Source organism: Aedes aegypti, chromosome 2 (genome assembly GCF_002204515.2).
Source record: "Aedes aegypti strain LVP_AGWG chromosome 2, AaegL5.0 Primary Assembly, whole genome shotgun sequence".
Lineage (NCBI taxonomy): Eukaryota > Metazoa > Arthropoda > Insecta > Diptera > Culicidae > Aedes > Aedes aegypti.
In genome coordinates this window covers 373,920,717-373,948,709 of record NC_035108.1, presented here as the reverse complement: position 1 = coordinate 373,948,709, position 27,993 = coordinate 373,920,717, and the positions used below count along the sequence as shown (strand labels likewise).

Here is a 27,993-nt window from a genome sequence, read left to right as displayed (position 1 = left end):
AAAGTGCTCGGAACAAAGTTTTTGCAAGAAATTGTCGTATAAAAAGTTATCGAGAAAAAACTGATTTTTCAGTACCACCCTTACTTATTTGTTTAAAAAAAATTAACTCGCGAACCATAAGAAATTTGGGTTTTTCGTCAAAGTTGCTCCAAATCAGTTGTTCTAAAACATAGTGGAACATTGTATAGACCTAAATGCTTCAGCAAAAAAAAAAATTGATCGTAAACTATGTAGGCCACCCTTATTTCACATCACTGGAAAAAAATGTCTGAAAAATATGGAGAAACTTTGCCTGGTGTCTTCGGCATCTAAAATTGACGGTTTAGGCGCAATAATTTTTGTCTTGCTTGATATGGCTTTGGGACAAATGTGCAGTGGGTTCAAATTGCCGTTTTTCCGATTTGATAGATGGCTATCAAATTAGGTTAATGCAAAATAAACTTCTTGATATTTGATGAGCCCAAAAATGGATGTAAGTGACATTTTAGACGATTTTAAGACAAGTACATATAGGGAAACTTACGGCTTCGGCACCATTCGACTATTATCGGCAACCAAATTTCAAACGTCTAATACACAGTATTTATCTATCAAAACACACCAACGAAAATATTCAGATGATTCTTTGCTCTGTCAGCTTTCCGTTGACGAGATTTGCGAGACGGAACAAACAATTTTGCCATAGATGTCATCAATTCAAATGAACACGCCTCAAAATGCGACAGATTTGGAGCTTCCGAACAGATTCGCTGGCAGCGCTTATGGGAAAGTTGCCGAAGAGATTGAGGCTGCCGACAACAGTCACACTGACAAGAGATGTTCGCAGCGTTGTAAAAACGTTTCCAGAAAATGTTTAACAAGTCTGTCAGTGTGAATCGATAGAGGATTGAGCAATGCATGAATGTAAACAAACACGTAATTTGTCTGCTTATGTCCGAGAAAATTACAAAAGAAGCGCGGCATCGGCTTAGACTGCCGAGAATACGCAAGTTCCCCCACCAAAACTCAACTGTTTTCAAACTTTCCAACTGTGTTTTCAAGTTATTTTTCCGTCTTACAGAAAAAATAACATAATTCGCAAAGGATTGGCTTACATTTTGGTTCACATGCAGTTTCTATGGAATGGAAAATTGCTAAAAAACTTCTAAGTCGATTTTCTTAAAACAAATTAAAAGATACAATTCTCAAATCTACTGCCTTGATTCTATTTATTGAGATTCTGCTCAGGGGGTTCGATTTATAAGATTTGATAATTTTATAAAACTAATTAATAAACCCAACCAATATCCCGATCAAATAGGAATCATTTCCATTTTTTTACAGTGCCCCAATCATCCTGGGGGCATTGTTACTACTGCTTCCGAATTTGCGCCGCACCGCATCGTGCCTGCAAGGCCCCACAATCGCATCCCACCGAAACCCCTCGGGCCCACTCGGGTTGGTACTGGAAGTCGGTGCATCGGTGCCGATCGTCTTTATTTCTCCGCGCCCCGTCTTTCTCCACAGTTATTCGCGGAAAGCCTTGCCTCTGGTTCCAGGCCGTTTGCCGCGATAGAGCCATAGATTGGTAAACCCGAAGTCAGTCTGCCAGTGGTACCGATCCCGGTGCTGGTTTCAAGTTCATTCCGTGTTTGGACCTCGCGCAAAACGGTCGTATCTCTACTAACTGGTCTGCTAGTCGCGCTGTGTGTTTTCGTGAAGAAGACGACGACATCTCGATAAGTGATCGTGTGAATAGTAAAACATCACCAAGCCGGTAATTTTAATATTTTTCAGAAAAATGTGTTGTGTGTGCCACGTTGTGCTCAGCAGGATGGATTATCATAAGACTCCGAGTGGAACATTATGCTTTTAAGTTGCTCCAACTGGGAAAGCACTTGTAACGCATCGAATGTGGAACAGACAGTGTGCTTGTGCTTGAGGTTGTTTTTGCTGGATTAATAACAAAAGAGTACGATCGGAGAAGACGAAAGTGGTTTTATTGCAGTTCTGCGGACGGAAAACACTTGAAGTGGCTTGTTTCGTTCAGGCCGAAGACGTTTCAAAGGGCTCAGTGACATAGATCGGTGTGGCATAATTTCGATCTTTCAAGTGGCGTTGTGACTCTAAGAACGTGTAATTTTCATGAACGGAACTACTGTTGTTGGACGATTGGATTCTCAAACTGGTAAACGGTCTTGTAGCCAATTTGGAAAAGATTTGTGACTTACAAGTGGTTACAAATTTCATCAATCCACCGAACCGTTAAGACTGTAAGTGCGGCAACAACAATAAACTGCTATCTGCTCAAAGTGTAACGTGATCAACTCCGTCAGCGAAACCGGGATTAAAGCGCACATTTCACTCGATCGATAATTGCTTCTTCTGGTATGATTCTGTGGGACGCTGCGCAGCTCAAGGCACGACGAAGCTTGCTGTAACAGAAACATAAGCGACAGATGGGCAAGTCGTATAGAAAGTAAAACACTACTTGATGGATGGTATCTGGTCTGGTCTGGAAAAAATTAAGATGGGTCGATTGCGACTAAAGTAGGTGTCTGGTGCAGACGATAATGGGAAACTGGGAAATTTACGTTGATGGTCGCTTGAAAAGCGTTGGCAATGTTGGATATTGAATATGGTGTAAGTTGAATACATGCGTTGTTGTCTCTAATGAGAAAAACGAACCTTTCACTCAAGGTCGTCATGAGAAGCTGAGTAAGTAGGTTTTTGAGGTTGATTTTGAAGCAAATTGGTATGAAAAAATGAAAACAGAAATTGATACTATGTACACCAGTTAATCCCACTAGAGTTTGTATCTATTGACAGATATGCGTATTTCGACCTCAACTGTAAGGCCGTCTTCAGTTTCGTCGGCTTATTTTTGCTTATCAGATGGATTGGAAATCACTGTTGGTCTTAAGTGTTCGGAATATGAGTCAAAACAGTACCCAAATTAAAAAAATGTTGTAAAGATATTCGAAATTTATAAAAAAAAAATTTTGCTCAATGTTGCTCAGTTATTCATAGTTGTAAATGCTTATACGGGGTAAAATTTTCAACGTTTTATTATATTTTAGTATTGTTAAAAGTAAACAATACAATCATGAGTTTGTGGTTTACAGCATTATTGAAGAGTAATAGCTATTGTGAATTTACCATTTGTATGTTTAAAGGTTATAAAACATTTGATTGGATACATAAATTACTTTGTTTTTAATAAACCTTTTATGATACAAGATACTTGTACAAGTTTGTTGTAATTTCATGAAACAAATTTACGAAGGTGTTTTTGTCGATGGATCTTCGGTATTTAAAATCCAAACTCTCATAAAATGGAATAAAGTTCTATATTATTATATTTTTCGATGATAATTCAAAAAGGTCAATAATTTCAATACACTTTTTTTGTTTAGATTGACTCTACGCAGAAGGGGCATCTCAAAAAACATAATAAGGTCGATGTTCCCTTAGTAGACAGTTCCCTATATTCGTACTAGATTCGATATAGGGCCATTTTTCCGGCTTTTTACATACTTTTTACGGTAGTTTTGTTATAAATCGATTTTTGACATTCAGGTTATGAGCTATTTATCTAATTACCTATGATTTACAGCTGGATTTTGTTCAAATATAGAAATAAATAGTTTTGCCCAAAGTTTAAGCACCTTTGAACCTATGGTAAACATATTGTTTCTATTGTAGCACTACTAAGAGAAAGCTATTATTTTTAAACAAAATAATTGATGAATCAAGAATCTTTTTACTTCAACCGAAAGCTTTTGATCTCCATTTTGAAGGAAAAATATAATGTTTTGTAGAAAATTCGGTTTTGATTTGTATTTTGCCGACGCCGTGAAGCTAGTGCTACTATAGGAACAGAAATTTGAAATAGCGCTACTATAGGCACATGTGTTCCTATAGTGGCACAAGCGGTAATAAATACAAAAACAAAAGTTTTCGTAGTATCCATTTTTTCCACAAATCCAAGATAAAAAGATTTCAGATGATGTGAAAATAATGCCTGGCTTTATTTTTCGATATTTTTTCGAATATATGTTCTTAGCTTTACAACTATTATTCAAAATTGACGTATCGTAAAACGAGGTATCTTTGATAATGAGGGTAGCTTTGATAGAACGCGGTTCACAACTTTATGAACGAAATATCATAATTTCTTAGTCAACATTTTGGTTGGCATATCTTTTGTTTTACATTATTCTATATAAATCAATTCACTCTTACAGAATGCATGGAAAAGCTAACTACGTACCAAACCTACGTAACCAAACACTTCGCACGACTTTTCAGACTTTCTGCGATCAGAAATACGATACCACAAAAATTTGATAAGAACAAAAAAAAAAATTTTTAACCTAGATTCGACATTTCATCACTGAAGCATGAAAAGATTCATGACAATGGAACGATTATATGCTAATAGGAATTCAAGCTTCTTATACACACTTGCTTGGATATTCTTTGTGACCCATCGTCAGCAGATACCAAACTTGGAAGGAAATTTCATTCTGGAGGGCAAAAGTTCTTATTTTCGACCTACATGAATTGTGTGCCAATTTTCGGATTTCCATACAAAGCAGGCCGGTCGTATGAATGGGTCGAAAATAAGTGCTGGGTTGAAAATTGATATTCTTCGGTTATGATCTGTCAGTTCATACAGCTTGACGCGAATCTAGATTATACTTTTTACGACAGGTTTTGTTGTCAACACAGATTGTCAATAGTCATTCGTAGTGGAGTACAATTTGTGTTAATAGTCATTAATTGCATATTCTGAGATTTTTATTTTTGACTTTCGAATATGTGATTTTGAACGCACACTATTATACGATACATGATTAACAGGGTTCTGATAATTAGTTAAGCAAAACGAATACAAACATAAAATGCATTAGTATGACACTTCATGTCAGAGCATTTTTCGTTACACTCGAGAACATATAAGTCTTTATATTTAAGTATAAGACATTTACGGAGATGAACCAGCCAAGGGCTGAAAATCTCCCTAATAAAGATAAATAATAATAATAATATAAGACATTTATGAGATATTAGCATTTTTGAAACATTTACACACCATCTATTCTACGATGAGATTTTAAAGAATTCCATATACTTTATGTAATTCATTCGATTTTATTCGTTATACATTTATTTATACAGTTAACTTTCCCTTATTATCTTGATATCGATTTGGAGAACTATAGTAGAAGTTGGTTTTCATGACTACCTCGATGGTCTCTTAGATCGAATTTCCAGTTCCCACTGCAATGCTGGGAAACAGTAGTTTGGTTATGAATTTATATGTGTTAACGTAACCATCATCAAGGCTACTCCAAAACCGAAAATTGGCTTTGGATGAATATTAAAAATTATAGCTACATTCAAAATGAATCTTTGTGCTATCTTTTGATTGCAATCGACGACTAAGATAAAATTATTTGTTTGAAAATTTGTTGAAAAATATTTTTAAAACAAAATGCACAAATAATCAGATTTTATTTAAAAAAAAAAGTTGCCCCGTTTAACGATATTAGAAAATACTTATTATAGTACCAAGCATTTTTGAGCCGATACTCCTTTATTTTGTATTGATAATGAGCTTCGAAACACAGTGTGCAAATGTTTCGTAAAGGCAGTACGATTTATTTTAGATTTTATTGCATGCTATGAAATGGGCTCGCGCATATTACAAAACAGTTATTTTTGTACAAATTTTTACAAATTTTAAAACAGTATTTGGCAAAGTTGTAGCTGATGTATGTATCTAACGTCATAAGAGTAGCTCTACCCCTCAAGAGCCCATAGGAAAACACTCTGATGATTGAATAAATTGCTTGTTTTTCTCACAGTTATTTTCTTCAAAACGTTGAAGAACTTGTTCCCTAAGTTTTGAAGTCTCAGTTTTCAACGAAATTCATTCAAATTTCGAAATGACACTCAGAATTTGATCTAAAATCGAATGAGAACGAACTAGACATTGAGTATCATCGTATCTGCCACACAATATATGAATGCGAAAACGGCAACTCAGGCAAAGAAAGCTCTCAGTTAATAATCTCAGTAAATAGTAAAACTGTTCTAGTGGGGACGTAATTCTAAGAAAAAGTAGGCGCCTTAACTTGGCACTCGGACAGAGCCGGCTACTCAGCGTAGTGTTCAATGAGCACTTCCGCAGTTATTAGCTTTCTTTGCCTGGCAACTAGCCATCTTCGTATTCGTTTATCGTGTGGCCGGTACGATACTCTATGCCCAGGGAAGTCAAGGAAATTTCCATTACGAAAAGATCCTGGCTTTGCTTTGTAGCAGCGGGCTCTAACCACTCGGCTAAGGAGGCCCCTATGCTCTTATTTGAGGTAAATATTTCAATTCAAGCCAAATTTATGTTTTATTTGGAACATATTTGGATCGATTAAAATCAAAATCCAACAAAAATGTATCTATTAGAGCAGTTTTGCAAAAAAAATTATCGGTTGATTTATTATAACATTATTCCAGCTGTTTGTTCTTAAAATTCTCTGCGAAATATGTATGCCATGTTTAAAAAATCTAGTATTGTTCTTATATTTTTATGTCATTACGTACCAACTGCCTGCTCCTCAGCTTAGGGCAACTTCGCCGGTGGTCGATATCCCTGGTTTGGTGCTAATGTTTGGACCATGTTATAAATTGGAACATGCACAGGTGTTGCAAATAATGTGCCAATTTTGTTTTATACCAGTATGATGGTCATTTTTTTTTGAACAGGCTTTAGACCAAGATTTGACACATGATTTTTACCAGCGGAGTTTTTTCGCTGAAACTGCCACCGTCTCTAGTTCCTTTTCATTTGAGGTAGGTAAAAACAGGAACTCCATCGCGATCCCATCGGTCACTCCTCGATAAACTCATACAGAACACCTCCAGAATTCATCAGAATGTTTCTCCGGGAATCCAAGGATTAAATTTTCTCCAGAAATTTCTCTGGGAATTGGCACTAAGATTTTTTCCGGAGGTTTCGTCAAGGAATTCTTCCGGGATTTTTTTTTCCGGAAATTTGATCCAGGAATTCCTCCGAAGATTTTTCCTGGAACTCCTCCGGGGATCTCCTCAAGGGGTTTTGTTCAGGAATGCCTACGGGGATTTCATCTAGAAATTCATTGAGAAGTTCCTCCGAGGATTTTATTCAGAACTTTCTTCGGAAACAGTTTCAGAGAATTTATCTGAAGATTTCTCCCAGGAATATCTCTGGGGACTTGCCTCAGGAATTTTTCCAGATATCTATTCCAGGAATTCCTTCGGGAATATCCTCAAAGAACTCAGGGTTTTCTCCAGAAATTCTTTCAAGGATTTTTTGAGTGAATTTATACGGAGATTTACTCCAGGAATTTCTCCTGGGATTTAAACAAGGAATTTCTACTGAGATTTACTCCTCCGGGAATTTTCTCCAGGAATTTATCAGGGGATTTTCAATAGCTCTTCCTGGGATTTCTTTCAGGAATTACTCCGGAGATTTCCTCAATAAGCACTTCCGAAGATTTCGGTTCTATCCCGTTTGGCCGAAATCCATTAGGCTGAATGCCGTTAAGCCGAAAGGGTCGTTAGGTTGAAAGGCCCATTAGGCCGAAAATGGCCGATAGCACCAATGAACCGTATGGTCGAATGGGTAATTAACAGGGATAGGTCAGGAGCACCTAGAAGCCGTCGGATGAATTTTCAGGTCGAATGGCTTGTTAATTGTTAGATCAAGATAATTTTCGTTACCTAGAAGTCAACAATAACCGCTATGAAATATAACTAGAAGGAACAGCCTTTGATTAAAAGAAAGATCAACTGATGAATGTGGTAACCATTTAAAATAGTAGTAAATGATCAAATATTTTAACAGTCTAACGGCCATTTCGACCTTATGGCATTCGGCCTAATGAACTTCGGCCCAACAACATTCGGCCTAACAGAACTCGGCCGAAAGACCTGCACCCATTTCGTACAGAAATTCTTCCTGGGATTTCCTTCAGGAGTTACTCCGGGGATTTCCTCAATAAAGACCTCTCCTCCCGAAATTTCTCCTGGGATTTCCACCAGGCATTTTTCCGGGAATTTCGTCTAGAAATTGTCCGGAAATTTCATTCAGGATTTTCTCTAGAAACTTCTCTGGCTCCAGAAAATCATCCGTAGATTTTTTCAAAGACTTTTTCCGGGTATTTCTCCCATTTTTAAGGATATTTTTAAGGAGATTTCCAATAGTAATTCCTCTGGGGATTTCCTTCAGGAATGCCTTCAGATTTTTTTCCGAAGGTTTCCTTCAGAAATTCCTCCGGGGGTTTCCTGAAATGAAAAATTTCTGCGGGAATTTCCACCAGGAATTCCTCCGGAAACATCTTCGGAGTTCTGCCGGGAATTCTTTCGAAACTCCGCCTTTGGAGTTCATCCGCGTTCTACTTCGGGATTCTTCAGGTTTTACCAATTCTGCGTTAGAATGCTGGTGTTCAATTCACCATTTGTTTGTTTCTGACCACATTCGAAATACAACAACAGGTTCATGCATGTGCAGTTTAGTCTATTTTTACTGGTCTATTCAATTTTGATATGGAAATAAATGATCAATTTCCTTCAAAGTTTTCTATAAGGACTCTCTCGCATATTTCATAACGCTATTTTTCACAGTCATTCACTCCCTTGTAAAGTTTAATGTCTGAACATCCTATGGATATTGCATGAGTTGCATTTAGATGTTAATATTGCTTATCTATCAAGTGCAACATACTTCTGGCACCCTCCATCTAAATGGTAGCGCTCTCGGTAGAAATTTGGCCTACCTAATGTTATGAGTTATGAGCATCTGTCTAATAATAGTATTAATTTGGTACTTTATTCTGTTTTTATTTTTGAGAAACATATTGTTTTAATGCTTTTGTTCCGAATTGAAAAAAAAAATTAAAAAAATAATATTTCTGAAAAATAATACATTTTATCTGGAAAAGAGAGATTGAAATTAAGCCACGCCGATTCACGCCGCTGAATTCAGCGTGACGACGATCACGCCGCCTCCGAGCGAAAATTTCACAAACGCCGCCACCGATCAAATTTGATTCGGCGCACGCCTCTACCGCCAAATGGTAACTAAGGATATTGGATATTACCATCAAACTTGTGTATGAGGGGAACTCTGAGCAATGACGTTTAGAGGTAAAACTCTAAAACGCGTAAAATTAAGGATTTTCAAAATTTTGCTTAACTAGAAATATTTGTTTGACATAACTCATGGAAATCTGTTTTTCGAACGTTTCAACCGGGCAACCTCTAAACGTTATTTCTCGGAGTTTCTTTCATACAAAAGTTGATTGTGACATTCTTAGCTACCATTTGAAGGTTGAGCCCTCAAGTATTCTGACAAAGCGAAATTTTGGGACACCCTACTGCGGATGCACCAACCATTTATGTCGGAAATGAGACAAAAATGTTAGACAGGCCTACCATAGAACATTGTACTATAAACAGTGAATCAAATTGTCATCAAAACAGACGAAAAACAAACAACAATGCAAGCTCGCTCACAACCGTTTGTCCCAACTGTTGCGGATAGAGATACAATCAAAACCAAAATTGTCATGACAATCACAGGGCGCAACATTATTGCAACCTTTTCTACTCGCGATCAACCAGTTATTTGTAACTCAAAACCAAATTTGTTTTATGGATGCTGTTGTTGTCAATGTTTACCAATTCGGAGAAAGTTCTCGAAAATGGCAATGCGAAGCCCAGAAAATCACTGCACACGTGATGATCGATCATTGTCATATTCTGTTCAAGTGATGATAAACTGTTGTTGCGGTATAGAATTGTTGCAACAAGAATAGGAGATGACAATGTCTTTGTTGCTGCGTGTTGGGTGACAATTGATTCACTGACTATAAAGCAAGCTTAGTCTTAGCTGGAACATGATAAAAGAAGGAAGAATTTAATTTGAATGATTTTTATTACGTTTTATCAATTGCCTATAGTCCCTTGCATTCAAGATTTTTCCAACTTGGGCGACTTTCATCTTCATTGGAAGTATCTGTTTTCACCAATCAATCACGTATGTTAGCAAATCCAATGCAAATTTTGCTTTTATACTTTGGTGGTGCCTCGTTCATTCAACCGGAGTGAACCTGAAGATCATGTGAACCTTAACAAAAAAAAAAAAAAAAACAAACATCTCTGATGAAAAGCATTTCTTATGCCTCTAATCAGATTCACACTCGCTTCATTTACCCCAACATGGGGCATGCGGGCGATGAATAAACAATACAACCTCCCAACCATCCAGCATCAACAACCCTCACCAGGGGCAGATACGACCCACCACATAACTCTCACTTTCGTTTTCATCACACCGGCTGTCTCTTGTTGTAGTGCTCGGGAAAAGTTTAATCGAAACCCCAGCGTGACGCGAAATTTGCCCGCACTTAAAACAAACATTCATTATATTTCCGATTCTCGTTGAGCGCACTTTCCCAAGATCCCACCCAACGGGCGGCGGTCGATCTAGCGAAGTGATACCCATCCATCAGTTTTCACTCACTTGTACGCACTTGTGCTTGACTGCTTGACGAAGTGCATAAATGACGACCTTGATCTCGATCGTGATCGCTACGGAAAAGACCGAAAAATCACAACAACTGAAATTAATCGTCAATCTCAAACACAGCAACGGTAGCCAGACGGAACAAAAATGCCTCTTTAATCACACTTTCTAGGCAATTTATCGGTCTTGGCGCCGCGAACCCTCGAGCACTATCAACTTTCGATCATCAATGGTAGTCCGTCCCCGAGTAACTACGACTGAAGAGAATTTTGGAGTTTTTTTGAAGAGGGCAGAGCAGACAGAAAAGAGATGTATAATTAAAAACTTTTCTATATATGCAACACTTGTGGGTACGAAAGACACATAAAGTTGTCAAAACCGTCTTGGGCTGAGCCAAGTGTGATCATTGAATTACTCAACGCTGCCGTACGCTTGAAGTGATGCTTGAGAGACTTCAATGAATGGGCAAGCAAGAAGCACTCGAAATTTGTTATTATACCTCAAGGTGCGGCGTATTTTAACATTAAACAGTCCGCAGATCTTCTTCTTACTACCGTGTGAAAAAGTTTCACATGGATGCAAAGTGGATAAATGTAAGATTTACTCTCAAAAGAGCAGCTTTACCCAGGTAACCAGTAAGTACTTATTAAAGCATTAATTCAGCAGTATAAAAGGCGAACACGAAATTATTGCGACACCGAAAATGTCTTGCAAATTTTCTTATAATGTTTAGAATCAAAACAAAATTTTAGGGTAGTTTTATACATATATTTACTTCAGAAATCAAATTAATCGATGGAGCCTTGAGTGTAAAATTGAAAGCATTTTCGCTTGATGCCCTCCATCAAAGTCTTTACAGTGTCATCCGGTACCAGTTTCTCAGTTTTTTTTCCATTTTCTTAACATGTCCTTCTTGTCGTTGACTGTCTTCTTGCTCTCCCGAAGTTCCCGCTTCATTATTGTCCAGTACTGATCCACCGGGCGCAGCTCCGGACAGTTTGGCGGATTCATGTCCTTTGGAACAAAATTGACAGAATCGGTCTCATACCACTCCAGGACACTTTCTCGCCATTTACTGTGCCCTTTGTTACGAAAGGCTCACTCCTCAGTCCGCAAGAGCAGATGGCCTGCCAAATGAGATATTTGGAGGCGAACTTCGACATTTTTTTCTTCTTGAATTTGTCGTCCACATCGAACTTGCTCTTGCCGGTGAAAAAATCCAAGCCGGAATTTGCTTAAAATCGACTTTTATATACCGTTTTGATTCATATTACGGACACTTAAGGCCTCTTGGAAGTATAGCACAGCATAGAGCATTCAAAATAAATCATTCTGTATGATTCCTCAGCGTTATCGAGCGCCGGAAACCCTTAACTTTCAAATCGTGGGTGAAGAATACGCTTCCGCAACTTGAATAATTTTGAATAAATCGAAATGTATAGCCTTTTGATGATTCTTATTCCGGACGAGTCCTCTCTTTCGCCTCATATTCCGGACACTTTGATTCGAATTCCGGACATCTCATGAAAATCATTAAAAGAAAAGTCAAATCATCAAATGAAATTGTTAAACCACTAAAGAGACGTCTAAGGCAGTTGTGCATTATAAATTTACCTAGATATTTATCAAAATAGCTTATTAAAACGAGCCTTGAAATTGAGAACTTTCGAACGGCAAAAATTGAAACATTTCGTGTGAAATGTTTCCCATACAAAGTAGAGTGTCCGGAATTAAAATCTGTCCGTAATATGAATCAAAACGGTACGTATCGTCGTCCATCACACAGCAGCCATATTTTGTCAGCATCTTCTCGTAGAGCTTCCGTCCCCGAGTTTGAGCCGTCCATTGTTGCTGTTCATCGTGGTTTGGGAAGTTCTGTACCTTGTATGTATGTAGTTCATCTTTCTTCTCTGCATTCTGGACGTAGCTTTGCGACATGCCGATATTTTTAGCCAAATCACGGCTTGAGATGCTGGGATTTACTTTAATCATCCGCTTCAACTTTCCCTCCGTCTTTTTGTTCTCCGGTCCAGGTTTTCTTCCAGCCCTTTGCCGTGGTCCAACGTCAACTGCTCCTGGAACCGCTTCAACACTCTGAAAACGGTTGAATGGTGAATGTTCAACATTTTTCCCAACTGCCGGTGCAACAGGTCAGGAAATTCCTGGTGTTTGGAAAGAATTTGTTCTCTCGACTCGCGTTGGTTCACCTCCATTTTCCAATATACATCAATGAGAAAGTGTGCAAAATTTGGTTGATTTTTACCCAATAGTTGAAAAGTTATGCCCTGTTGAATGTGTCGCAATAACTTCGTGTTCGCCCTTTAGTGCAGTATTGGCCTGACAAAAATGATAACGGTCAGATCGTAACGTCTCACGTGAAGCAAAACAAAAATTATCTCTTTCCTCCCTTCCATCTCTCGTACCTATACCTACCTATCTCTGTCTTCTTTTAATACTGTTTTTGGCTGCATCTCTCATAGCTACTGTTTCTATTCTAACAAGTTGATATACGTTGATACTATTTTTTGCCAATCCACCGGGAATTGAACCTACGATCCTTTGATTGTTGAGTACTGATTGGTAGTGCGCCGCGCTACAGGATGAGCTATAGAGCTTAGTTACATTTGAACACACGAACATTTGCATACGCTCATCATACACAGTTTGTTTTTGTTTTCCTCAAAGAAACTTGTACACGCTTTCCAAACTCATCAAAATGCATATGGAAATATTACCCAATTTGAAAAAAATATACCCGTATTCTGGGTGTTTTCGAGACAGAGTGCATATTGTTTTCCTCTTCTTCTTTGCTCTGTTCGGAGCTGTGTTTGACAGCTCCTGTACTGTGGCCCGGTAACGACGACCATATGGCCAATATTGTTTTCCTCTAAGTTTCACAATCACATCTACACTAGGGCACCCATACCATTGGGCGTAGTAACCACTATAGATGATGTAGTCATGCGCGAAGATTTTTTGCAATACTTAAACTTTGCTTCTACAGCATTTCATTCCTTTCGTTAACATTTGCAATTTGAGCAATCGAATGGAATAGATATTGACATGAGAAGGATCTTTCTTCTGTTGGTTTGAACCATCTTAAGTGAATAGTAGAAAAAGAGAGAAGGGGTCATGGGTCGATCGATAGTGTTGGGCATGTATGTCACCGGCACACCCTTTCCTGTCATTCTAGTGGATCGTAGAAAAAGTTACGTTTATTTTTTTCTTGCTTTTATTTACAATTTCAATAAGCTAAAGAAATAAGACCAATTAAGACCAATGTACCAATGTCGAAAAGTTATTTGAATATAATACTGAACCTCACATAAATCCAATGCATACCGGATATTAAATTCAAATCAATTCAATCGGCTCATTCAGGTTGTAAGTATTGGAAATTATCTGGTATGGAATACCTCAATTTGGTATTCAGTAGTTATTTCCTTCTGCTCGGGATAGAATGCAATTAGAATACTGCTTTAGGGCTTATTCAAATGCTTATTGGTTACCTGGGTACTAACAAGATGCAAATTTCGTTCGTCGCACTAGTGTAGAGCGGGCAACATGTGCACCCCTAAGTTTTGCGACTGATTTAGTAAATTACGTCAAAACAACACATCATTTACTGTTTACTAGAAGCCTATTCAAGTATTATCCCTGTTAGAAGGTATTAGATATAAGAACTAGAAGACATAGTTGAAGTTTGTTAACATATGAAAATAATGAATTTTATTATAGCAAATGACCAGAACACCATAATCTGAAGAGACCATCAACTCATGAAAATATTTGAGTCATAGAACAGGAGTGCTTTTGAAGGGGGGGTCATCATAGAAACTATGCAATTTTGTTTGAGTTTGATTCCATGAGTCGATATCGAGTCATGGCACATCGACTCATGATGGTTTCACTGTAAATATTTTTTACAAGGTGGATAAAGATAATTACCTCTCAAGGAAACAAAAGCAAATATTTCCAAATAATTTGAATACGCTTGACAATTTGCTTGTAAATCTGTTGTGTCACATGTATGCCACAAAATTGAACCCTCAAGTAGTCGTTTTTCACCTTTTGTTTTCATTTCTTTGCAAATAAAAATATAAAGACTTTCCATCTCAAATTTGTGAATTATTTCATAAACTTCCTGCACATACCAATTCAAAAATGTATGGCTTGAAGTAGGATATGTAATGCCTACCATTGATAAACTTTTCATAGTTAAAATAATGTAACTTGAGGAGTGCTCATCTTGCCCCATATAGGTGCTCAATAGAGTGCGGCTTATTTTTCGAAATTGTTCAAAACCAAGAAATCGTGTCTTCTTCTGAATTCAGATCACATAAAAAGAGAAACCTCAATGTTTGGGCCAAAAATAGATGTAGAGGTGACGCTAGCGACTTGAGTTTGAATTTTAAAGTTATAAAATATGATCCTCAGGGATTTTCTAACAAATTATGATAAAACTTTAAGCATCATTCTCTTCAAAGTTAAATTTATGAAAAGTTTGGGGAACATCAAATTTTGTCTTCAAAAAACTCAATAATATTGTTGTCATAAAATTCATTGAAAATTATTGCATCGACCTTTATGAAGGTTCAAAAAATAGAAAATCAGTTTGAGGCAGCTCTTGTTAACTAATGTTTTACTGAAATGTTTTGCATATAAATCTTAAAACAACTAAATAAGTTACAAAAGCATGTAACAATATTTGAAATTTATTAAGTTATCATAAAATTGTGGTACAACAAAGATGATTTTTATAGTAAAATTTCCTCAATTAGGAAAAAATGCTTTTAATTGTAGACAAATTTGATGTTCCACAACCTTTGGATATTTTTTTTGGAGAGAATGATTAAAAAAGCTTAAAAATTGGTTGGAAAATACCAAATCATGAAGAATTTACTGATGGTCATAATGTTTAACTTGAAAATTCACCTTCAAGTTCAAATGAATGAAACTTACACTACGATTTTCGAATTCCATGAAACAAAATAATAACGGATGTTCTGAATATTGCATTATTTTCTTCCATTTTGTATCGCTGCTTTCTACGTCGTTCATTTTATTTTATTCCATACACTGCTACCTATAACCGATAACCCAAGTCCGAAAGTAGTCCTAGACGTATACTTACGCTTCGATATACAGCATGCAGCAAAGAGATGCATGGTAAATAATCTTTGTAAATAATGTTGTGCTACAAACACAAATTTGGTAACATGATGAAATTGGCTCCGTAATGCCTTATAGCACTTGAGCTTTTGAACAATCAGTGTGAGAGATTTTGGCAGCATTTGAACATACTTAATGGTATGAGAATGCCTAAATATTCTTTTTGAAATTTGTGTTTTCAATAGTTACACCTCAAAAAGGTCGCAACATCAAATTTCGTCTCATCCAAAACGCCGCCCAGAGATTACAAATCACTAAACAAACCAACTTTGAACCAAATTTTGATGGTATATTTCTTCTGATAATCACGGCCAATGGAAACCCATTCAAATATCTCAGATTTCCTTTGAATTTGTGGACTAATACAATCGAAAGGGCGTAACTTCAAACCGAGCCCTACGATTTTAACAAAATTTTGCCCGTACATGCAGCTTGGCTATAGAAACCGACTGATGAACACTGATTTGATGAAGATTTTTTTTGTTAATAACGGCCAGGGGAGCACCGTGGCAGTATGATTTGAGGAATTCATAACAATTCATGGTATGTAGATGAAAAAACCGAATTTAGTACTATACCATTTAATTCCATTTTAACAAAATATTTCATAATTTTGGCTGATACCTCAGAGAAATTTGTGGCGGCTATGCAGGAGAAACTTTTGACTGAAATGCTGAAGAAAAGTATAAAACAATCTCTAGAAGTATTCCTGGAGTATTCCCAAAATAAATGTACAGGTATTTTTTTAAAGACACTACACGTTAATGCTCCCAGTGGGCTATTTGCCCTTTGAAAGAAGCACCACACTACACAACGGACTAGCATGGAACGCCCAGTGGCACAGTCGGAAAACATTCTTCTCGAAATATGTTTCGGCCTGAGGCGGGAATCGAACCCATAGTCCTTAGCACGATGTGGCTAAATGCCTCGGTGACGCTAACCGCATGGCTACGAAGCCCACAAGAGTATTCTCAAGGAATAATCTTGAAAACAATTACTTGAGAATTCCGTAGAGTGATTCTTAGATGAATCTTTGTAGAAATTTCTTAAAGAGACGCAGATCAGTTTCCTTTAGTTTTCTCTTTTTATCCTGTACCGGCAGTATCATTTTTATATTACAAACAATTATTCAAATCGCGAAAACTTTTAAGTTTTTTTTATAATATTCCAAAAAAAAAGCTTCTAATTTTGAAAGCAGAATCGATATTGATAATTGGCAAGCTTTATGCAGAAACATTGAAAGGATTTCTGAAGGAATTTCGAGATGAATACTTAAATAACTTTCAAGTAAAATTTGTTTAAGATTCTTCAGAGTAACGTTTGATGTAATCCATGACGGAATTTTCGGCCTTGAGATGTTCTAGGAGATATTTCTTGAAATTCTGGAGGAATCTTTGGGTTTTTTTTTCTGAAATTTGGAGAAATTACTGCAAGATTTGTTTTGGAGCTCTCCTTGGATAAATTCAAGGAATAATGACTGGAATTCTTTCAAGTGACTGCTGGAAGATCCCATGGAGTAATCTCTGAAACGTTGCATGAAATTTGCCCTGGAAAAATGTCTGCAGGGGTCTCGAAAATGTTCTGAATTGAACATACGATGTATTTCTTAAATAATTGATAGTGACTTTTTAAAATCCCGGAGAATTTTTAAATAACTTTTCAAGAAATTCTTAGTGAAAGGTTTTGATTTATTTGTGAAGTAATCCATGGAAAAATAAAGGATAAATTTTCAAAGAAAACCTTTGTGCTAGGTTAAAGTATATAAAATTCTAATATAAACAAAAAACCCAATTTAACATGTGGTCGATTTTTAAAAGGATCAAAACCAAGTCCTTGTAAATTCGTTAAAACATGTCAAATTTTTTAACCTATCCAAAAGTATAGATAATTGACATAATTAAATTTGAAATGAATTATTTTTATTTATATTGAAAATACTAGAAAAGCTATAATTTCGTGAAATTATCTTATGTGAAGATAAAGAAACAAGCGATATTTTTGGGATTTTTGCTATTTTATAAAGAAAATTTCTAGCAAAGCCAAATACGAACAAAAATTCTTGAGGAACATCTTGGATACAATGTACTTGATTTCATCACATCGAAGGATCTTGATAGTAGGGTCTGTGCTGGCTAGATAAGAAATGATTTTTTAAAATAAAAAATTTCATTGTTAAAACATATATAATCAAAAAAAGATTTCACAGTCAGTATTTAAAATTCCCCAAGGAAAAATACAAAAATATAAAAATATTTATTTGTTCGAAAAATATTGTGATTGTCGTTGTCAAAGTTGTGCCTATACTCTCTGGGACACCTCTATACCTCTGGGACAATTCTTGAAGGAATCTCTAGACTGCTCGAAACCCTGGAAGTGTGGAAGCTGTACAAGAAGTGAAGAAATTCTTGAAGATATTTTTTATATAAGAAGAAACTCTGTTGCTGCTTTCAAAATTATGCCTAAATAGTTTCGGGTGTATTTTCTTTTCGTGAAAATACATATTATCAATATTTTGGAGATAAGTTATTGTTCATCGTGAAAATCCAAAAATGACAGTGCGATACTGATCGACGTATGGCGCGCCACCAGTACCTCATTAGGAGGCCTCACACAGATCTAGATGGAATCGGTGCTTTTTCCCGTGCGTTACCACCCTGCTAACGCCCAATTACGCGCGAATAACTTTCATTTTACGCCGAATCAATCCAACTGAGTGCCAAGCGGAGAGAGACAATCCCGACGATTAGCGAAAAATTTGACAACAATTGGGCTACTCAAATCAAGTCGAAACGCACTAATGCAAATTGGTCAAGATCCAATTGAATCTCCGAGTCGTATCACACACCGAGTCGGCACAGCATCAATCTTTTTCGTCCACGGCAGGGGGTTTTCAGACTGTTTGGCAGGTGGAGCACTTGTTCATCATTGCTAATTCATTTGAAATCTGGATTGTACGAAACGATGATTGATTGATCCTCAAAAGCCTACCAAATCAATTCATCTTTTTATATATTTAAATTTAGCTTAAAATTATTTTTTATACATTTAAAAGATATACTTTCTGCTTCATTTAAGTCTTAAATTGTGACAATTTGGCATCTAAATAGAATTGTATTTGGAAGCATATTTCGAAATGGTTTCTAACAATAGAATTGCTCTCGTTGAGAAACTTTTTGAGTAACGTTTTTAGTTCATGCAACTGAAAGAGAGTTTGGTAGAAAGTATTCCTTATATTGTCTGAAACACTTTTTAAACATAGTAAAAGTGCATAGAATTTTTCGGATGCCATTTATCGTTCAGAATTTCGATTTCAAACATTTTCAATTTTGTTAGTGTCTTCTACAAAAGAAATAGAAAATTTCTTATGAAATAATTTGGTAAAATACACCTGAACGATAAATGGTATCTGAAAATTTCAATGACACAAATTATTCATTTGTTTATTTGGTTGTTTATTATCAACCGTAATATATTATGGCTAAATTTATTTGTAAATTTTATGAACTATCGCGGAGCACCAGCCAAAGCTTCGCGGAGCGTCAAATGCTCCGGGGAGCACGATCTGAACACCACTGTTCTACGGAGTTAACTAGTTGGCACAATTTTCCGCACGTCGTCTTCGCCGTTGTTGGCCGGTTTTCGCTTTTTATGATGAGGCTCTCACCCGTTCAAGAGAGTTTGCTCTCGATTTTCCGCTTTTAGGTACGCACCGGCAGCCCGCGTTGATCATCACAGGTGTCGATATAAACAGGTGAAGCGGCTAAACTCGATCGAGGCTTTGCTTTCATCGCCCGGTTGCACTTCCCATGTTTTCATGGTAGCAATGCGAAAAAATGACTGCTTGGAGTGATTAAATGTGTATCGAAGAACCACGGCTAGATTTTTGCAGTGCATGCGAATCAGGTTCAATTCAGGTTAGTTTGATTGATGGAGCAGTTTTGCAGCTGAAGTTGACGTTAACTTGAACGACAATCTCATAGTTGCAGCCAAGGAACTGTGCACTAATCTGATCTTATTTATAAACTATGTAGAGCAATCCGTGGAATTTTAACTCGTGTCTGCTCAGCAAATGGCAAAAAAAAAAAAATGATCTGCCCAAAAGCTTTTTGTAGCCTCTGGTATAAAAAAATTAAATAAAAAACAACTATTGCAAAATTCAAACAAGATTTTTGTTGGTTTTTGCAAACTTAATTGCAGAAGAACAAAATATACAAATTCTTTAACTGAAAGCCTATTCTCGTACGTCATTTGACCGTATCAAATATTCGAGACAGATGATACAAATATATTTACAAATAGATTTAAAAGGTTTCAGTTTGTTAAACAAAACTTAATGTACCGTAAAATGGAGTGGTAAGGGATGAAAAAAAAATTCGACACGAATTTCAAGCAACTTCTAGTATATCAATAATTCTCTCGTCGTATATATAAAAAGCCAAATACAATTATGAGGATCCTATGACAGATTTCGGAGATAATCATGAAAATGTGTGATTTTTGACGGAAATTCAAAATGGGGTGTTAAGAAATTTGAGTTTCGTAAATAAAACCATATTTTTCCAACAACAAAACATAATCTTTTTGGACAATAATTTGCCCTGTAAATAAAACACTTTACTGAACAAAGTATTTGCATGCAACACCCAGTGGCATGGTAGAAAAAAAAAACTGAAGAAGAAAAATGTTCCAGTATGGAGCAGAAATCTAACGCTTACTCTATAACATAATGCGTTTAGTGCCCGACGAGGCTGCGAAGTTTCTCTAAAAGAGCTCAGAAATGACAGAGTCTATATAAAGAGACTTGCGCGAAGAGGCTTCTTTGAATGATTGTTCTTCTTCGTCTTCGAAAATAGTCCCTATTTGTTTTGCTGGCCTGCTCGATATGTAGACGATTTGACAGTTCGATGGATAGATTTGGTTTCACTCTTCGCGCAACTCTTCATTTAAGGACTCAGAGAAATGACAAAATATTATCTTTGTTTACTACTTCATAGGATTACCACTAAAAAGATCAATGGCTCCAAAACCATTTCCAAATAAAAGAATCATTCAAACTTTCCAAACATTTTACCAGTGTGACAAATTTTGGAAATATTACCATGAAAAATCCAATATTTACTGTTATCAATATTTTCCTACCAGCTTTACCGATTTTTGAGATTAGACATTTAGGTGATATTCAGTAGCATACAAAAAAGACCCCTTAACTTTTACAATGCAGTTTTACTTCACAGAACAAGCCAAAATTATATTGGAATATATCACGCCATGAATCGAATGAGTTTTGTAACTAGGAAAAATTAGAAAAAATAAACCCTTAACACCCCCCTTATTAGCAAAAAGATACTTTTTTCCATAAGAAATATTAAAAGTCGAAATCTAGATAAAATTTTCAAAAGTTTTTGTCTGCGTTGTGATCTCAATTAATTATACTTATGTTCTAAGTTGCGGGGCCCAGATAGCCGTAGCGGGTAACGCGCAGCTATTCAGCAAGACCAAGCTGAGGGTCGTGGGTTCGAATCCCACCGGTCAAGGACCTTTTCGGGCTGGAAATTTTCTCGACTTCCCAGGGCATAGAGTATCTTCGTACCTGCCACACGATATACACATGCTAAAATGGTCATTGGCATAGTAAGCTCTCAGTTAATAACTGTGGAAGTGCTCATAAGAACACTAAGCTGAGAAGCAGGCTGTCCCAGTGGGAACGTAACGCCAGAAAGAAGAAGAAGATGTTCTAAGTTACTCACATATTTTTGTAAATAGTGTTGCATAGTTTTGTAATTAAATGTATTTTGCCTATAAAATTCAAACAAAAATGTTTTAAATCGATTTCAATATCTAGACTCCAGAATGCTTTATTTTAACAGACATCCCCTATCACATAATGCAGCTCACAATCCTCCGAATAAATCAAGCATTTCAGATGACTGATATATCGATTTTTGACATTTTTGTGATTTGTCAAACTTGATGGAGAAGTTCAATCCCTTAAAACCCCACGAGTCCTTAACACCCCATTTACGGTAATTAATTTTTTAAACTACGAAGGTAATTTAAAAACATATTTAGGAATTGCCCTACAATAATTTTGTAAAACCAATATGTATGAAATGGATATTTTTTCTCAAAAACTTTCTAATTACAATATATTTTTTTATTCGCGTTATTGTGAGCATAGCACTAACAACATGAACAAGAGTTAAATATATCATTTTTACTAAACATAATTACATCACATTTGTTTTGAGAATAGATTATATTTTATCGGTGATCTACTTACCACACCATGGTGGAGCAAGTGGATCATTGTGCGCAAATGTTCAAGTTCCTTGCTTTCACTTCATAGTAAGAAAAAATTGAATCAAAAAACGATTTGATTTCCACAGATTAAAGTTAGAATTACATTATTCACGTGAGTTGAACATAAAGATTTAGTCAACTATTGATTTTTCTGTATCCACTTACCCCACCATACCTTATACTAAAAACAAATGTTTACGATTACTATGGTCCTCTCAAAGTGCTTTCCAAAGCCTTTTTGTTTCATGACTCGATTTTCCATAAGCTGTTGGTCCATACAGATATCGATTCATGGAAATTTGAATGTGATCTACCGACAAATTTTCTGCAACCATTCGACCATATGTCCCTTCGACTAGATGTACTTTGGGCCAACGGATATTCAATCGAATGGAGATTTGGTCCAAAACATTTAGTTGAATTAGAAAAAATATGACATTTGGTCGAACCAACATTTCATCGAAAGTTGCGTTTGTGTAATTTCGTGGTGCTTTTTCATTTAGATTTGTTCTGCAAGTTAATCTCAAACGGATGCAAGCCGGCTTTTGTCACTTCAGTCAACTTGTCTTACCTCACCCAATATACAGAATAAGCACATTTCTCTTGTTTGGGCCCATGCACAAATTACAGCTCATACAAAATTTGTAGAATATTCAGACAAAAAGCCTTTCCATGGAGTGGGTGGGTGTCAAAAATAACCCTTTTAGGTGTTATGAAATTTATGAATAAACTCTTTATTGATTTCCGATCAATCTTTTTCTCGCTGCTGTCATTCAAAAATTCCAACGCAAACTCTGTTATTCACCCCAACTCATCAACACCGTTAACGTATATTTGCTTACACTTGAGATTCACTTCACCATAAAGGTTTTCCTTTTCATTTTTTTCCTGCAGTTTTAAGTCTGATTTCCGCATTACAAAATCTTACTCACGTCCGTAAAATCAAGACTAGAAAATAAAAAAGATGCAGAGATGGTACAAACAATTTTTGGAAACACTCTTTGTAGGTTTTCTTTGAGAAATTTAAAATCTAAAAAAAAACGTGACACAAAATTGTGAAGAAAATTCTAGCAACTTTCGAAGAAGAATAAAGATTCTTTAAAGGAATCTTGGAGGAAATCAAAAAAAAAAAAATGCATGAATTCTTGGAAGTACCCAGTTTATTTCATAAAGCTAATTTTAGAAGACAAGTAAATTTCTTAGGCACCCCGTGAAACTAAATTCTTGAGAAACATTATTTTTCAATTGTTTTTATTTTTAAAAAAATTTGACGTCGGGCAACTGAGTTTTGAAAGATTGACTTTGCTGGATTAATTGTTGTTAGCTTGCCATATTGAAAAAAAAGGAACTCACCAGTGTACGCACTGGGAAGTAAAAAGCATGGGTTTAAAAAGGTTTTGTTTTCATAGTTTTAGAATGAATGGATTTGTCCTAAAGCAATCATGTTTTTCAATGTTAACGATTCAGAGGACTTTCACCCACAAGAAAACCATCAACGCAAACATTCGATTTCGTTCGATGATTGTTTGCGTTCTCGGCGCTGGAAAACGAGAGTTTTCTAGTTTCACCTTGAAAACTTCCCTCCCGCGAAAACCGCGCACCGGACAGACAATCCAATAATTGAGGTTAAGCCCGCAGTCAAACACCTTTCTCCAGCGTGCATCGGGCAAAAGAAAACCTGGGCCGCAAATAACTAGATCTCTCGCAGAACCGGGCGGCGTGCGACGGCAGGCTGAAGGTAGAAGATGGAAATTGCAGATCAAAACAGCAACAACTGGTCTGGACGCTCGTCATTGTGGCTGCTGGCTGGCTGGCTGGCAGTGGTCCATCGCTTCTTGGCATTAAATGTACATGCGAGCTCTCCATTTATAGACCCGCTGGTGGTACCGGTAATAATGTTTCTGCCTTTAACAACTAGTAATAGCGATACCCACCTTGGAAAACTGGGAGGTATATCTAGTAGTTTCGACTGTTTCTGGGTCTCATCCATAGGCGTAGGAAGGGTTTCCATCAGAGGAGGGCGAACGACTTTAAAGACGTTATTCGCCAGTTAACTTATTATTTTAAACTTTTGTATGACCATGAGCATGGATGACCGCTTCGTAGTTTTTTTTTTTCATTTATTTAGTTAACATCAACAGATAACACTGAATCAACAATTTAACGCCGCAATACTCGGTGCGTGGCCGCATATCTCTATCCTCGGTTCTGCCCCATGCTCGCCAAATCGATACGCACTTGATCCGCCCACCCAGCTCGCTACGCTCCACGCCTTTATGTACCAACCGCATCCGTAGCACCATCTTTGCAGGGTTGTTGTCCGGCATTCTTGCAACATGTCCTGCTCATCGTATCCTTCCAGCTTTGGTCACCTTCTGGATACTGGGTTCGCCTCAGAGTTGGGCGAGCTTGTGTTTCGTCCTTTGCCGCCACACACCGTTTTTCTTGCACACCGCCAAAGATCGTCCTAAGCACCCGACGTTCGAAAACTCCAAGAGCTTGCAGGTCCTCCTCGAGCATCGTTATTATTTCATGCCCATAGAGGACTACCGGCCTAATGAGTGTTTTTTACATGATGCATTTGGTGCGGGTGTGAATCTTTTTTGACCGCAGCTTCTTGTGGAGGCCATAGTAGGCACGACTTCCACTGATGATGCGCCTCCGTATTTCACGGCTAACGTTATTGTCAGCCGTCAGCAAGGATCCAAGGTAGACGAACTCATCGACCACCTCGAACGTATCCCCGTCTATCGTAACACTGCTACCTAGGCGAGCCCTGTCGCGCTCGGCCCCATCAGCTAGCATGTACTTTGTCTTGGTCGCATTCACCACCAGTCCAACTTTTGCTGCCTCGCTTTTCAGGGGGGTGTACAGGTCTGCCACCTTTTCAAATGTTCGGCTGACAATGTCCATATCATTAAAATCGTACGCCAGCTCTCCGCATAACACCTTCTAGCGCAATATTGAACAACAGGCACGAAAGTCCATCACCATTGTCGAAGTCCCCGGCGGGATCCAAACGAACTGAAATGTTCGCTTGAAACCTTCACACAGTTTTGCACATCTTCCATCGTCGCTCTTATCAGTCTCGTGAGCTTCCCGGGAAAGCTGTTCTCGTCCATGATTTTCCATAGCTCTTTGCGGTCGATACTATCGTATGCTGCCTTGAAATCGATGAAAAGGTGATGTGTTGGGAACTGGTATTCATAACATTTTTGTAGGATTTGCCGTACAGTAAAGATCTGGTCCATTGTCGGTCGGCCGTCAACGAAGCCGGCATGATAACTTCCCACGAACTCGTTTACTACAGGTGACAGACGACGGAAGATGATCTGAGATAATACTTTGAATGTTCTCACAATCTAACTTGTCGCCTTTCTTGTAGATGGGGCATATTACCCCTTCCTTCCACTCCACTGGTAGCTGTTCTGTTTCCCAGATTGTACCTATCAGCCGGTGCAGGCAAATCCGGGCCCATCTTTATGAGTTCAGCTCCGATACCATCCTTTCCAGCAGCTTCATTGTTCTTGTTGATGATAGATTGGCATTTCAGTCTTGACAAAATTAAAAACTGTTATTTTATTTTGTCCAACGTTTCGGTCCGTTTTGGACCTTACTCAGGGACTCAATTGTTACAGTTCTTTCGTCAACAACAATTGAGTCCCTGAGGAAGGTCCCAAACGGACCGAAACGTTAGACAAAATAAAATAACAGTTTTTAATTTTGTCAAGACTGAAAAGCCAATCTATCATCAACAAGGAACTACAGTCGAACTACCAACGATTATTGTTCTTGAGCTGGTGAATGGCATCCTTAACCTCCCTCAATGTGGGGGCTGGTTGGTTTCCATCCTCCGCAGTACTGACGAAGGCATTTCCTCCGTTGCCCCGTCCTTCGTTGCCTGTGCTGTCAGCGCCATTCAGGTGTTCGTCGAAGTGCTACTTCCACCTTTCGATCACCTCACGCTCGTCCGTCAAAATGCTCCCTCCCATTCTTACCCCTGCACATATCGGCTCGTGGCACGAAGCCGTTGCGAGATGCGTTGAGCCTTTGATAGAACTTACGTGTATCTTCAGACCGGCACAACTGTTCCATCTCCTCCAGGCGGCGTTTTTTTTCCTCCCGAAAGAGGCGGATCTGCTGTTGCCGCTTCCGTCTATAACGTTCCACGTTCTGTCGGGTCCCTTGCTGCAGCATGACCGCCGCAGCATGACCGCTGCATTCTTCTCCTCCATAATCTAGGGGAAGACGGGGTAAGAGCGCCCGCCGGGGTAAAACGGACCACCTTCAGTTTAGCATGAAAACGGCGATTTTCTTGAAAGTTCACCAAGCACTTTGCATAAACACAAGATTTTTGACATTTCAAAGAATTCAGGGTGATACCAACATATTTTTTTCCATAAAAAATGTCAAAAACAAAGTTTTTGCTCGTAGATACTGAATTTGATCTAATTTTAACAGATGCTCACTTAAGGGTTCCGGAAGGGATTTTTTTGTCAAAACATAAGAAATTACCCGTGCATGCTTCAAAATAAATGTGAATTATGCTTCAGTGAAGTGAAATATGAATTGTAAATTTTAAGCTTTGAAATAAGGCTCTACTTGTGAAAATTGCGCAAGCCTACACTCCTCGTCGAGCCAATCGTTCCGTCGAGTCCATCCCACGTACCCGACGTTGTTCTCAGCTGCATTGTTGATGGCTGCTTTCACTGTTTTCCAGCAGTCCTCAAGAGGATCAGAACGTGGTCGACTTGCGATTCTGTCTGCTGTGAAGATCTCCAAGTGTATCGGTATGGAAGGTTGTGCTGCAAGTAGGTGCTACGGATGGCCATATTCTTGGAGGTGGCGAAATCAATTAGTCGTAAGCCGTTTTCGTTCGTCAGCCGGTAGGTGCTGAATTTTTCAATCGTCGATCTGAACTCCTCCTCCTGGCCAACCTGAGCGTTTAGATCTCCTATGATGATTTTGACGTCGTGGCTTGAGCAGCGGTCGTACTTGCGTTCGATCAGCGCGTAAAAATCGTCTTTGTCATCATCAGTGCTTCCGGAGTGAGGGCTGTGCACGTTTATTATGCTGACATTGAAGAACCGACTTTTGAGCCTCAACTTGCACATTCTTTCATTGATCGGCCACCACCCGATCACGCGCCACTGCATATCAGCCATCACTATAAAAGCTGTTCCTAGCTCGTGTGTGTTGCCGCAGCTTTGGTAGAGGTATGGTTACCTCTAAACGTTCGCACCATTGATCCCTTCCAACACACTTCCTGCAACGCTACAATGCCGAATCCGCGGTCCTTCAGCACGTCGACAAGTATACATGTGTTCCCGATGAAGTTGAGAGATTTACAGTTCCACGTACCGAGCTTCCAATCGCTAGACCCTTTTCGTCGCTGTGGTCTTCGCCGATTGTCCCGGTTCGTATTCTGTCGTTGATTATTCGTTGCTTGATTTTTTTACACACCAACCCCATAGATTTCCGGAGGACCATTCCCTTTAAATGTTCGGAGGACCATAGTGTGCAGTTTAGCTTAGAGTCCTTCTCTGGCACTCGGACGATGATCAGCCGCCCCTGACATGGGGAACAGACGCTGTTGTGAGCAGCCCCTAACATGGAGTACAGACGTTCCAGGTTTGCTGAAGCAAGAGCTAAAATCCCTCATCCTTCCTGAACGAATTTATTTGAGTTACTTTTACAGATACCCAGATCGCAGTAACGGTAATCGCGCATCTATTCAGTAAGACCAAGCTTAGGGTCGTGGGCTCGAATCCATAATTTTCTTGTTGAATGGTTCCGCAGGTTTCCATGTCAGATGGGACAGGAAGGTACAGGTCTTAGCGGCTGGCCTTCAATTACGTAAGACAATTTTTGAGTTTTTTCAACCCCTCTCTCCCCATGGTACGTTTTTCTGTATGAAAATTAAAAATGAATTGTATGGCGCGTAATAAATCTCGAACACCCCCCATAACCTC

The 27,993-nt window shown here is 38.0% G+C and overlaps 1 protein-coding gene across 2 annotated transcripts in view; it reads left to right on the top strand.

The window, feature by feature from the left end:
* Positions 1 to 1,573: 1,573 nt before the first annotated feature.
* Positions 1,574 to 27,993, top strand: part of LOC5577299 — an 89,817-nt gene continuing 63,397 nt past the window's right edge. Inside the window, exon 1 of one of the 2 annotated variants that reach the window (XM_021846720.1) lies at positions 1,574 to 1,756. The gene's annotated coding sequence lies outside the window, so the exon portion shown is untranslated. The remainder of the gene's footprint in view (positions 1,757 to 27,993) is intronic. The other variant, XM_021846719.1, reaches the window with a different exon arrangement.